This window comes from Bufo gargarizans, chromosome 6, assembly GCF_014858855.1.
Source record: "Bufo gargarizans isolate SCDJY-AF-19 chromosome 6, ASM1485885v1, whole genome shotgun sequence".
Taxonomy (NCBI): domain Eukaryota; kingdom Metazoa; phylum Chordata; class Amphibia; order Anura; family Bufonidae; genus Bufo; species Bufo gargarizans.
In genome coordinates, this window is record NC_058085.1 from 65886777 (window position 1) to 65897736 (window position 10960).

General features: G+C 39.9%; 1 long non-coding RNA gene across 1 annotated transcript; it reads left to right on the plus strand.

Moving 5' to 3' along the window:
* The first annotated feature begins 4262 nt into the window (after positions 1-4262).
* Positions 4263-9738, plus strand: LOC122940122. The gene is made up of 3 exons (XR_006390243.1): positions 4263-4640; positions 6666-6817; positions 9624-9738. It is a non-coding gene; the product is annotated as an uncharacterized LOC122940122 (long non-coding RNA).
* Positions 9739-10960: the final 1222 nt, after the last annotated feature.

The window sequence follows — 10960 nt, forward strand, 5'->3', positions numbered from 1 at the left end:
AAAAGAAAGATTCTGGTTGGCAACCTTGGTTAAGAGCCATGTGAAAGCAAGTATGAAAGAGGCAATTGTAGATGAAAATGGTAAGGATGTTGAAACCTTATGGGTGGAAAAGGGAAAAAAAAACACTGAAAACAAGGTATAATCTATAGACCCCTAACATCACTGAGGAGATAGAAGTTCAGCTGTATAACCAAATAGGGTGGCCTGCACAGGTGGGTACAGTGGTCAGAATTGGATATTTTAACTTCCCAGATATTGACTAGTTTGTAGAAGATCCCACTAGGGGCAATGCTCTGTTGGATCCGGCAATTTCTAATAATGCAGAGATTGTTGGGAATGTTACTGTTCGTGAAACACCTTGGAACAGTGACCACAATATAATTATAGTCCCCCTGAACAGTAAAAAAACAAACTCTGTCCTGGAAGGCAAAAACACTTTCCTGGGTAGAGAGCAGCACTTCAGGGCATAGACTGAGAGTATCTATTGTCACATAATAGTACAGAGGATAAATGGGAGAGCTTTAAATCTACCTTGGGTAATTATACTGCAACAATTATCCCTACAGATGACAAATAGAAACGGATAAAGATAAACTCCACATTGCTTACAGCTACTGGACAAGGGGCAATCAATGACAAAAAAGGGGGATTTACAAAAATACAAATCTAAGAGATCATCTGTAGCCTCTGGAGCCTTTGTTTTGGAGATAGGAGGGGGTCCTAGAGGCGAGACCTGCACCTATCAGACATTGATGGCATATCCTATCAGCCAGTGATGGTTAACCTTCGGCACTCCAGCTGTGATAACACTACAACTCCCAAGATACACACTTGCTTGGCTGTTCTCAGAGCAAGACAGAAATGAATGGAGCATGCTGGGAGTCGTGGTTAGCCATCACTCTCCTATGCCATGAATGGCACAGATGGAACAATCTCTTTAAGGCAAAACTCTGTAAAGAGGTTTTCCGAGACTGGGAACCTCTTTTCATATTAATAGGTAGGGTGCAAGGACTCGCCTGTCCCAGGATCTCTCCAGTTCCAGCGCGGAGCTCCCTTAGTTTCCGGTCCATGCTAGACCAGAAGTGTGTTGCGCCGTCTACACGCACATCACTGCTGCTGGCCACTGATTCATGTTAGACAACAGGGCAGATACACTTTAGCTATAAATATATTTTTTTAAATCCTGCATACCACCAGTCGGCTGGGATAAATGTAAGCCACAAAACTGAACCAGAAGCACCACAAAAGCACTTAATTTAAAGGGGTTCTACAGATGATCTGGATAGATCATCAGCATCTGATCGGCAGGGGTCCGACACCCGGGACCCCCGCCGATCAGCTGTTTGTGAAGGCAGCGGCGCTCCAGCAGCGCCGCGGCCTTCTCACTGTTTATCCAGAGGATAGATCATCAGTTAAAACAAACTGTAGAACCCCTTTAACAAAGAGTAAGCAATGTTACATCTACAGGGCAATGTCAATATCGGCTGCTGTAATCAGGTGGTTTGTTAAAGGTTGTGATGTCACTACCCAGGAAATGGTTGAGAGTAATCGGTAGGACACGGTGCTTGAAAGTCTATTAAGAACATTTTTATTTCCTGGCATTCATGCACACAAATTTATTTTCTTTCTGTGACCCTTCCGTTCCACAAAATATGAAATGCACACGGACGTCATCCGAATTTTTTTGCAGACCACAAAATACATTCAGTCGTGTACATGAGCCCTTAGACGGTTTTCAGAAATCAACCCAGTCTTCCAAAAATCTTTTGGAGTAAAATATCAGGTTTTTCTTTAATTTTGCATGGAATGCGCCTTAGTGGAATTATACTGCACCTTGTTTTTGTAAGGCTACCTTCAAGCTCGATAAAACCATCAAATTTTCATGCGATAGGAAGAAAGAGGCCTTTTCCAACACAGATTGTAATTCGAGCTTTCATGATTTCCATTGCAAAGTAGTAAAATTCAACAATGTAGAATACAGCCTGACATATCTTCACAGAGGAGGAGTTGACACTGTTTTAAATGGGTTTTTATCCTTATTTTTTTTATTGTTTTTATAAATATGATAAAAGAGAGTTTTTAAATTTTTTTATATTTGTGTGTTTTATATATTTCAAAAACTTTCAGAATCCATGTTTTACTTTTTCTTTTAAGTCCCCCTGAGAAGTATCTGGAGTACTAAGATGGCGTTACGAGGGGGAAGGTGGGGTGATTGGTGGGACACAGCAAGCCCCCTTTCCTTTGTCTAACCACTTAGATGTTGTGGTCCCTAATGATCCCTGCATCTGATGGGCTACAGAACCAAGATCAGAGTCCTTACTGATCCCACCCATTGCAGGCAAGTTGTATAAGGTTGCCCTCACACGTTGCAGAATTTCTGCAACAAAATCTGCAGGTGCGGATTTGACAAAATTGCTGTTTTTGTTTCAGATTAAGTTTTGGATTTTTCCATAACAGAATAGGATGGTTGCTGTGAATTATGTTGCAGAAATCTACGCAGATTACATCCATTGTAATGGAGATATTCAGCTATGAGAAATCAGCAACAAAACATTATTTGCATTCTGTTAATATTCCACAGCGGAACAGAGCGCAGATATTGAAACTTTTCATCCCCATAGGCTAACATAGGGGATGTCCTTATGTTGCAGAAAATTCTGTCTGGTGGCGGCTGGAAACGGTGCAGATTTATATGCAGAAAATCTGCAAGATAAAGAAACCAAAATCGTTTTTTATGCATTTTTGGTGTGGATTTGACTTGGATTTTCTACAGATTTCATCCTTCCACTGAAAAGGGTGAAATTCCACACAAGAAAAATGCAACAATTGACATGCTGTAGATTTCAAAACCCAAATGGCAGGTCCATTTCCGCATGGAAGAAAAAGATAATATTTATATAGCGCCAACATATTCTGCAGCGCTTTACAGTTCACGGGTTCATGTACAAACAGTCATAAAAAACATATTAACAGACAAGTCAATAATTACAAGAGGAATGAGGACCCTGCGTTTTTTTTTCGCACAAGAACACGCACCTAAAAATTGCACGTATTGTGCAGGCATTCTAACACAGTCTGCACCTGCCGTGTATTTGGTGAGCACACTTTCCCCTCACATGTATGTGACATACATATACCCAGGGTAAACAAATCTCTTTAATGTATTATAGGTATGCTGTGGATTATGACCATCTATTGTGGGTTTTTACTATAAAGCAACAGGTCAAATTTGCATCAAAATGTTCATGTAACTCAGCTGGTTCTGTAGCAGCTTTCATGTGCTGTGTGTGAACCCAGTAAAATCTATTCTCATTGAGTTTAGTACTATCTTTTCAAATCAATATGTAGTTATCGCCCCCTACTGGTAGCTACATGCAGCCTGAATTATTTACTGACTGACACTTATTACACGTATATGATCCATTAAAAGTGTGCACACAAAAAATAAAAATAAAAGGTGCAGCTGACTTGATGAGGCTCACCAGTAGGGAGTATGTCCTTTTTTCCATGGGGCACTAGGATTTTAGTAGATGCCCCTTGTTGTATTGCAACATCGACATCCTTGCTGTCCCTGTGATGTGACTTGCAGAATGTATACATGCAGAAATGTAGATGGGAATACTCATTTAACCTCTAAATGACAGGTCTGTTTTGGCCTTATATGAGTTATTCCATGATTTAAAGTACATGATATAGTACATGATAATCTCTTTCTAACAAAGCTAAAACCAGCCCTGTACCTCACATGGATCCAGAGATCTCCCAATTCATAGCTCCAACTTTTCTGCTAGATTTACTTCAAGCTGGCAGTTCAGGGGGCATGTCAGCGGTAGAACTGAGCATGTGTGCCCACCTCAGTGATGTTACTGTGGTCAGAGAAAATGATGACACGATAGCACCACGAGAGAGGATCCGCCCCCATAGACAGGAAACCTGCAGAATAAAAGGGCGGACACTCTCCTCCCAATTCAGTGTGATATCCAAGCATCGGAGGAAGTCCGCCCACATAATGTTTAGATAACCGACAATAATTTTCAACTTAATACACATGTTTTTTTTTTGTGTTTTTTTTTGCTACACTCATGTGAGAATAGGAGAAGCAGAAATAACCCAGAAGGAAGGGAAAATAAGAGTGCTGTCGTTGACTCTGGAAAGTCCAATTACCGGTGAGTAATCATCATTTTTCCCTTCATTCACGACAGCACCACGAGCGATTTACCAGAGAAAATTTTTTAGGGTGGGAGAGCCAAAAGAAGCACCTTTTCCCCAAATGAAAAAACAGAAGATGAGCTCAAATCAAGCTGATGCTTAAAAAAGGTTGAAGGAGAAGACCAGGTAGCCGCCCTGCAAATATCCTCTATGGGGACTGAGGATCTTTCTGCCCAGGAGGTAGAATGTGCTTTAAGACCCACCGGAGGCGATAAACCAGATGAAGAATAGGCCAAAGAAATGCAGAAACAATCCATATAGCAATGGAACCTTTGGTGGCCGCCTTTCTCTTATTTACTCCTTGGAAGAGGACAAATAGTGAAGAAGATTTTCGACAACTTTCAGTGCGAGACTGATAAATAATCAAAGCTCTTCTTACATCCAAGCAATGAAGCAACTTTTCTTCTTCCGACCTCGGGTTCTTAAAAAAGGTAGGAAGGACAATTTCCTGAGACCTATGAAAACTGGAAACTACTTTTGGAAGATAAGGTGTTGATCCGGATGAATCAACACCTTATCTTCCAAAATAGTGGTGTATGGAGGGTTAATGGATATGGCTTGGATTTCATTAACCCTACGAGCTGAAGTTAATGCTATTAGAAGACATAATTTCAAGGTAAGACATTTAATGGAACTGGTATCCAACGGTTCAAATGGTGGTTGAGTCAAGGCCTTTAAAACTAAGTTTAGGTCCCATGGAGGGGGTCTATGGGAGGTTATCGGGGTGGATATGGCTACTGCTCTAAAGAATCTTGAAACCCAGGGGCATCCTGCAATATCTTGATCAAACAAGGCAGAAAGAGCCGAGACCTAAACTGTTAAGGTACTACCTGCCAGACCTAGTTCTAATCCTTTTTGAAGAAATCCTAAAACTAGATGAATGGGAGCAAAAGAGGGAATTTCTTTAAACTGGATACCTGAAAACTCCAAAAATGTCTGCCAAATCCTAGCATAAATGGCCACCGTCATGTCGGAACCATAAAGCAAATGCTTTATATAAAAGAAAGGATCAAAGGAAAAATTTCAAAGGGAATTGATCCTAGAGGTGGACATATAAAACACCTCAAAAAGAGTTTGTCATTAATTTAATTATATTGTGCAATCAATAAAACATAATACAAGCGTCTATTCAAAAATATAAATGATTTATTATACAATTAACTTAGAATACAATCAAAGCTTAATCAATATAAAATTCAATAATATGCAATAACACGCAGTAATAAGTAGTGCCCTAAATTCGCCACTAGATGGCTCGAACACAAATACCAGCGTTCCTCTCAAACATAAAATGTAATACAACCGTCTCGACCACAATTTTGAGATATACACAATTTTGAGATATACTATATCAGTTGACACAGTAAACTCAATGGTGATTAGGGTGGATACGAACCCTTGCTTTGCTCAAACTATGATATTGACTATGGAATGTGAATATTCGAATCAGAGAGTTTCTCCGATATCAATATTAGATCTTTTATTCAGTAATTTGCATCTTTACTGAATAGTGATAATATAGATGTAGCACTTTTATTATACATCCGCACTAAAGCGGGGAGTTACTAAATATCAAGCCAATTAATTCAATCAATACTACACATAATAAAGTTATACGTTACCCGTGGATGCAGATAATATGCAGATTCTAAGGGAAGTCAGCTCTAAAGTCCGTTCTGTTTATTGGGATTTTTCTCCTGGGGTCTCTCCTTTCTTTATTCTCCCTTCTCTTTCTTGTGTGGGGTTTATTATAAAACTTAGCAGTTAGATACACCTTCCTAACTTGGAGTTTTCCAATCATTGTCGGTTAGGCGTGTACATATATGATAACTGTGATGTCACTATTACCTAGAGTGTATTTTTGCTGTTGGTGTAATGTTACTTATTTATACCTAGGTGGAACTATTGCATAAGCTATTAGCATCTTTACCAGTAAGGGTTAAATGTCCAGGTTTGACTTCATCTTACATTCCATACACACAACATATGGAATCCTAAATAAGAGCTACAGGGATTAACTTTGGCACATGTACCAATTAAAGCATAGACATTTAGGTACCATTTTAGACATTTCCGAAACTATCAAATTTATGGTATTGATAAGAATATAATAGACCTTGTACTCTCACAGATATTTGTGTCTCCCCTGTCACTTCAATGGGTGATTGATTGTTAAAATAACACCGCCTTCCCTGAATGGAGACTCATTAACAAAGTCTATTCTTAAAATTCTTCTCATCATATTTTAGGAGTACATGCATTCCTAGTGAGAAATATATAAGATAATAGATGCATTGACATCCTTCATAATATTTAAAGGGGTATTCCCATCATAATGATCACTGTTAAATCTGTTAATGATTTGACAGTGATCATTTTTGTAATTATATTTGATTAACCAATTCCCACCGTTTAGGAGAAAATTAATCCCCACTTACCTCATTGTTGTCATTCAGTCTCCCCTAGTTACGGCCACTGCTCTTCTCCGGAACCCCCGTGGCGGCGCGCGCATTCAGTCCAGCGCGCGGCCCGGCCGGGAGAAGACTTCAATCAAGATGAAGCCCACCCCCAGCCAGAATCCAGAAAGTGAACGGCACGCTGGAAGCAGGTATGAAAATGCAAAGTGGGACTGCCCCTTGAACAATATAAAACAATACATATGTCCTATTGATTATCTAAAAAACTAAGGTTCATAATATGTATATAAAGACACCACAGATTTTCTGCTTCACCAATAGACATCAACTGTAGGGGTAATTAGTACCAGATACGTCTAGATATCCTTATCTCAGTCATAAATCTATAAGGAGACAAGAATGACTCTTAGACTGGTACATCTATAGAGAAGAAACCTTATGGACATTGTCCTTTCCATGAACTTATTTCGGACAACTTTAAAAATACATACAAAAATAGTGAATATATCACAATATGGCCTCTTATATATATAATCAAATCCACTATAATTAGTGAAGAAACCTTATGGACATTGTCCTTTCCATGAACTTATTTCGGACAACTTTAAAAATACATACAAAAATGGTGAATATATCACAATATGGCCTCTTATATATAATCAAATCCACTATAATTATGATATTATACAGTTGCAAGAAAAAGTATGTGAACCCTTTGGAATGATATGGATTTCTGCACAAATTGGTCATAAAATGTGATCTGATCTTCATCTAAGTCACAACAATAGACAATCACAGTCTGCTTAAACTAATAACACACAAAGAATTAAATGTTACCATGTTTTTATTGAACACACCATGTAAACATTCACAGTGCAGGTGGAAAAAGTATGTGAACCCTTGGATTTAATAACTGGTTGAACCTCCTTTGGCAGCAATAACTTCAACCAAACGTTTCCTGTAGTTGCAGATCAGACGTGCACAACGGTCAGGAGTAATTCTTGACCATTCCTCTTTACAGAACTGTTTCAGTTCAGCAATATTCTTGGGATGCCTGGTGTGAATCGTTTTCTTGAGGTCATGCCATAGCATCTCAATCGGGTTGAGGTCAGGACTCTGACGGGGCCACTCCAGAAGGCGTATTTTCTTCTGTTTAAGCCATTCTGTTGTTGATTTACTTCTATGCTTTGGGTCGTTGTCCTGTTGCAACACCCATCTTCTGTTGAGCTTCAGCTGGTGGACAGATGGCCTTAAGTTCTCCTGCAAAATGTCTTGATAAACTTGGGAATTCATTTTTCCTCCGATGATAGCAATCTGTCCAGGCCCTGACGCAGCAAAGCAGCCCCAAACCATGATGCCCCCACCACCATACTTCACAGTTGGGATGAGGTTTTGATGTTGGTGTGCTGAGCCTCTTTTTCTCCACACATAGTGTTGTGTGTTTCTTCCAAACAACTCAACTTTGGTTTCATCTGTCCACAGAATATTTTGCCAGTACTGCTGTGGAACATCCAGGTGCTCTTGTAAAAACTGTAAATGTGCAGCAATGTTTTTTTTGGACAGCAGGGGCTTCCTCTGTGGTATCCTCCCATGAAATCCATTCTTGTTGAGTGTTTTATGTATCGTAGATTTACTAACAGGGATGTTAGCATATGCCAGAGACTTTTGTAAGTCTTTAGCTGACACTCTAGGATTCTTCTTCACCTCATTGAGCAGTCTGCGCTGTTCTCTTGCAGTCATCTTTACAGGACGGCCACTCCTAGGGAGAGTAGCAGCAGTGCTGAACTTTCTCCATTTATAGACAATTTGTCTTACCGTGGACTGATGAACAGCAAGGCTTTTGGAGATACTTTTATAACCCTTTCTTGCTTTATGCAAGTCAACAATTCTTAATCGTAGGTCTTCTGAGAGCTCTTTTGTGCGAGGCATCATTCACATCAGGCAATGCTTCTTGTGAAAAACAAACCCAGAACTAGTGTGTGTTTTTATAGGGCAGGGCAGCTGTAACCAACACCTCCAATCTCATCTCATTGATTGGACTCCAGTTGGCTGACACCTCACTCCAATTAGCTCTTGGAGATGTCATTAGTCTAGGGGTTCACATACTTTTTCCACCTGCACTGTGAATGTTTACATGGTGTGTTCAATAAAAATATGGTAACATTTAATTCTTTTTGTGTTATTAGTTTAAGCAGACTGTGATTGTCTATTGTTGTGACTTAGATGAAGATCAGATCACATTTTATGACCAATTTGTGCAGAAATCCATATCATTCCAAAGGGTTCACATACTTTTTCTTGCAACTGTATATTTTTTCTTAAGAAGAGTAGAGATCAAGGCATCAGAAAATCCCTTCCTAACTAGTAAGTACCTTTCAAGTTCCAGGCAGTCAGATGGAGATTTTCTACATCCGGGTGGAAAACTGGACCCTGGTTCAATAGGTTCCGGATCTCTGGAAGTATCCAAGGATCTGAGACTAACATGATCTGAAGCTATGTGAACCAAGATCTCCTTGGCCAAAATGGGGCTATGAGGATAACCCTTGCACGATCTTCCCAGATTTTTCTTAGGACTCTTGGAATCAATGGGAAAGGAGGAAAGGCGTAGGCTAGGGGAATCAAATTCTGGAGAAAGGCATCTATCCCACAAGGGGATCCCGTTGGGTCTAGGGAAAATAAATTCTGAACCTTCCTGTTCTGGAAAGTTGCAAAAAGGTCTATTACTGGATGACCCCATAGAACAGTTATTTTCAAAAAAAATGGACTGGTTCAGACTCCATTCGCTCTGAGATGGAAAGTCTGCCTGTTCATTTTCCACCCCCATGATATGTACCACTGAGATTGAGGCACCCTCTTTCTGCTAATAAGAGGATTTTCTGGGCTTCCTGCATCAGAATTTTGCATCTTGTAGCCCCCCTTGTCTGTTCAGATAAGAGACCACCGTTTTGTTGTCCGTAATAATCCTGAGATTTCTCCCTCTTATTCTTGGAAGGACAGACCTCATCAGACCTACTGCTGTCAGTTCTTTTAGATGGAGGATCCCCCTTTTTGGACATCCCCCTAAAGACCGTGAAGGGAGATCTCCCCAATAATGAAGTGACGAACATCGACCGGGATGGTTCACGAACGCGATCAAATGTTGCGAACCGCAAGTTCACGGCCGGCCCAATTCACTTTAATGGCAGGCGAACCTGAAAAACCTTCAGCTCATATTTGCAGCCACAAAATACTTTGTAGAAGTGTACAAATAGTCCCACAACATGGACTAGAGGGGGATCAATGACAAAAATTCCAACAAAAAAAATGTATCTTAATCAGGGGACATTTGTATGCGTCTTAAAGAGAAATTCTCTGAAATATGCCCTGTTGGAGCCTAGAAAAATGTTATTTTAGGCCACAGGAGTACGGGCCTTAAAAATTAGGCATTCACCTGACATAAAAGAAATTCTGATTATGTGGCTCGACGTACATTATGCGGTCAATGGATAAAAATGTTACTGTTGGCCACTGGACTACAACATTAGGCATTGACCGGACAGAAAAGATCAAGTGATTATGTGGCCGGAGGTATATTACACGGTCAATGGATATCAATTTTACTGCAGGCCAGTACAAATACAGGTCAAATACATATGTTTAAAAGAACTAAAAATATAAAATTGGATTAAAAACATGGCCCCCTCTTAAGAAAAAAACAACTAATGATAATAGTTGAAATTCGATAACACGTGGTCGTCACTGGTGTTGAATTCCTCCGAGGCCCCAACTATTAGGCATTCACCATGCAGAAAAGAACAAGTAAGTATGTGGCTGGAAGTAGATTACATGGTCATTGGATATCAATTTTACAGCAGCAAAACCGCAAACAAATGCTGCACTACCCAAATGCACTATATAGAAAATATATTATTGGTATACCCCTGGTTACACCCCTGCTTCAATCAGTTTTTGGGGGGGGGCAACTGGTATATCACACCAGTAGAAATTATTTGCTCCAATGTCATTTGTCACTATCAGTAGCTGAGGTAACGCAGCTAAACCGCAAACCAATGCTGCACCACCCAAATGCACTATATAGAAAGTATATAATTGGTCTATAACACCCCTGCTTCAATCAGTTTTTTTTTGGGGGGGGGGGCAACTGGCATATCACACCAGTAGAAATTATTTGTTCCAATAGCGTTTGGCACTCTGTGTAGCTGCAGTATCTCAGCAGAACCGCACACAACTGCTGCACAATACAAATGCACTATAATATACTTTCTATGTTAGAAAGAATATTATAAGTATATTACACCCCTCAGTCACACCTATCGATAGCACACCTATACCAG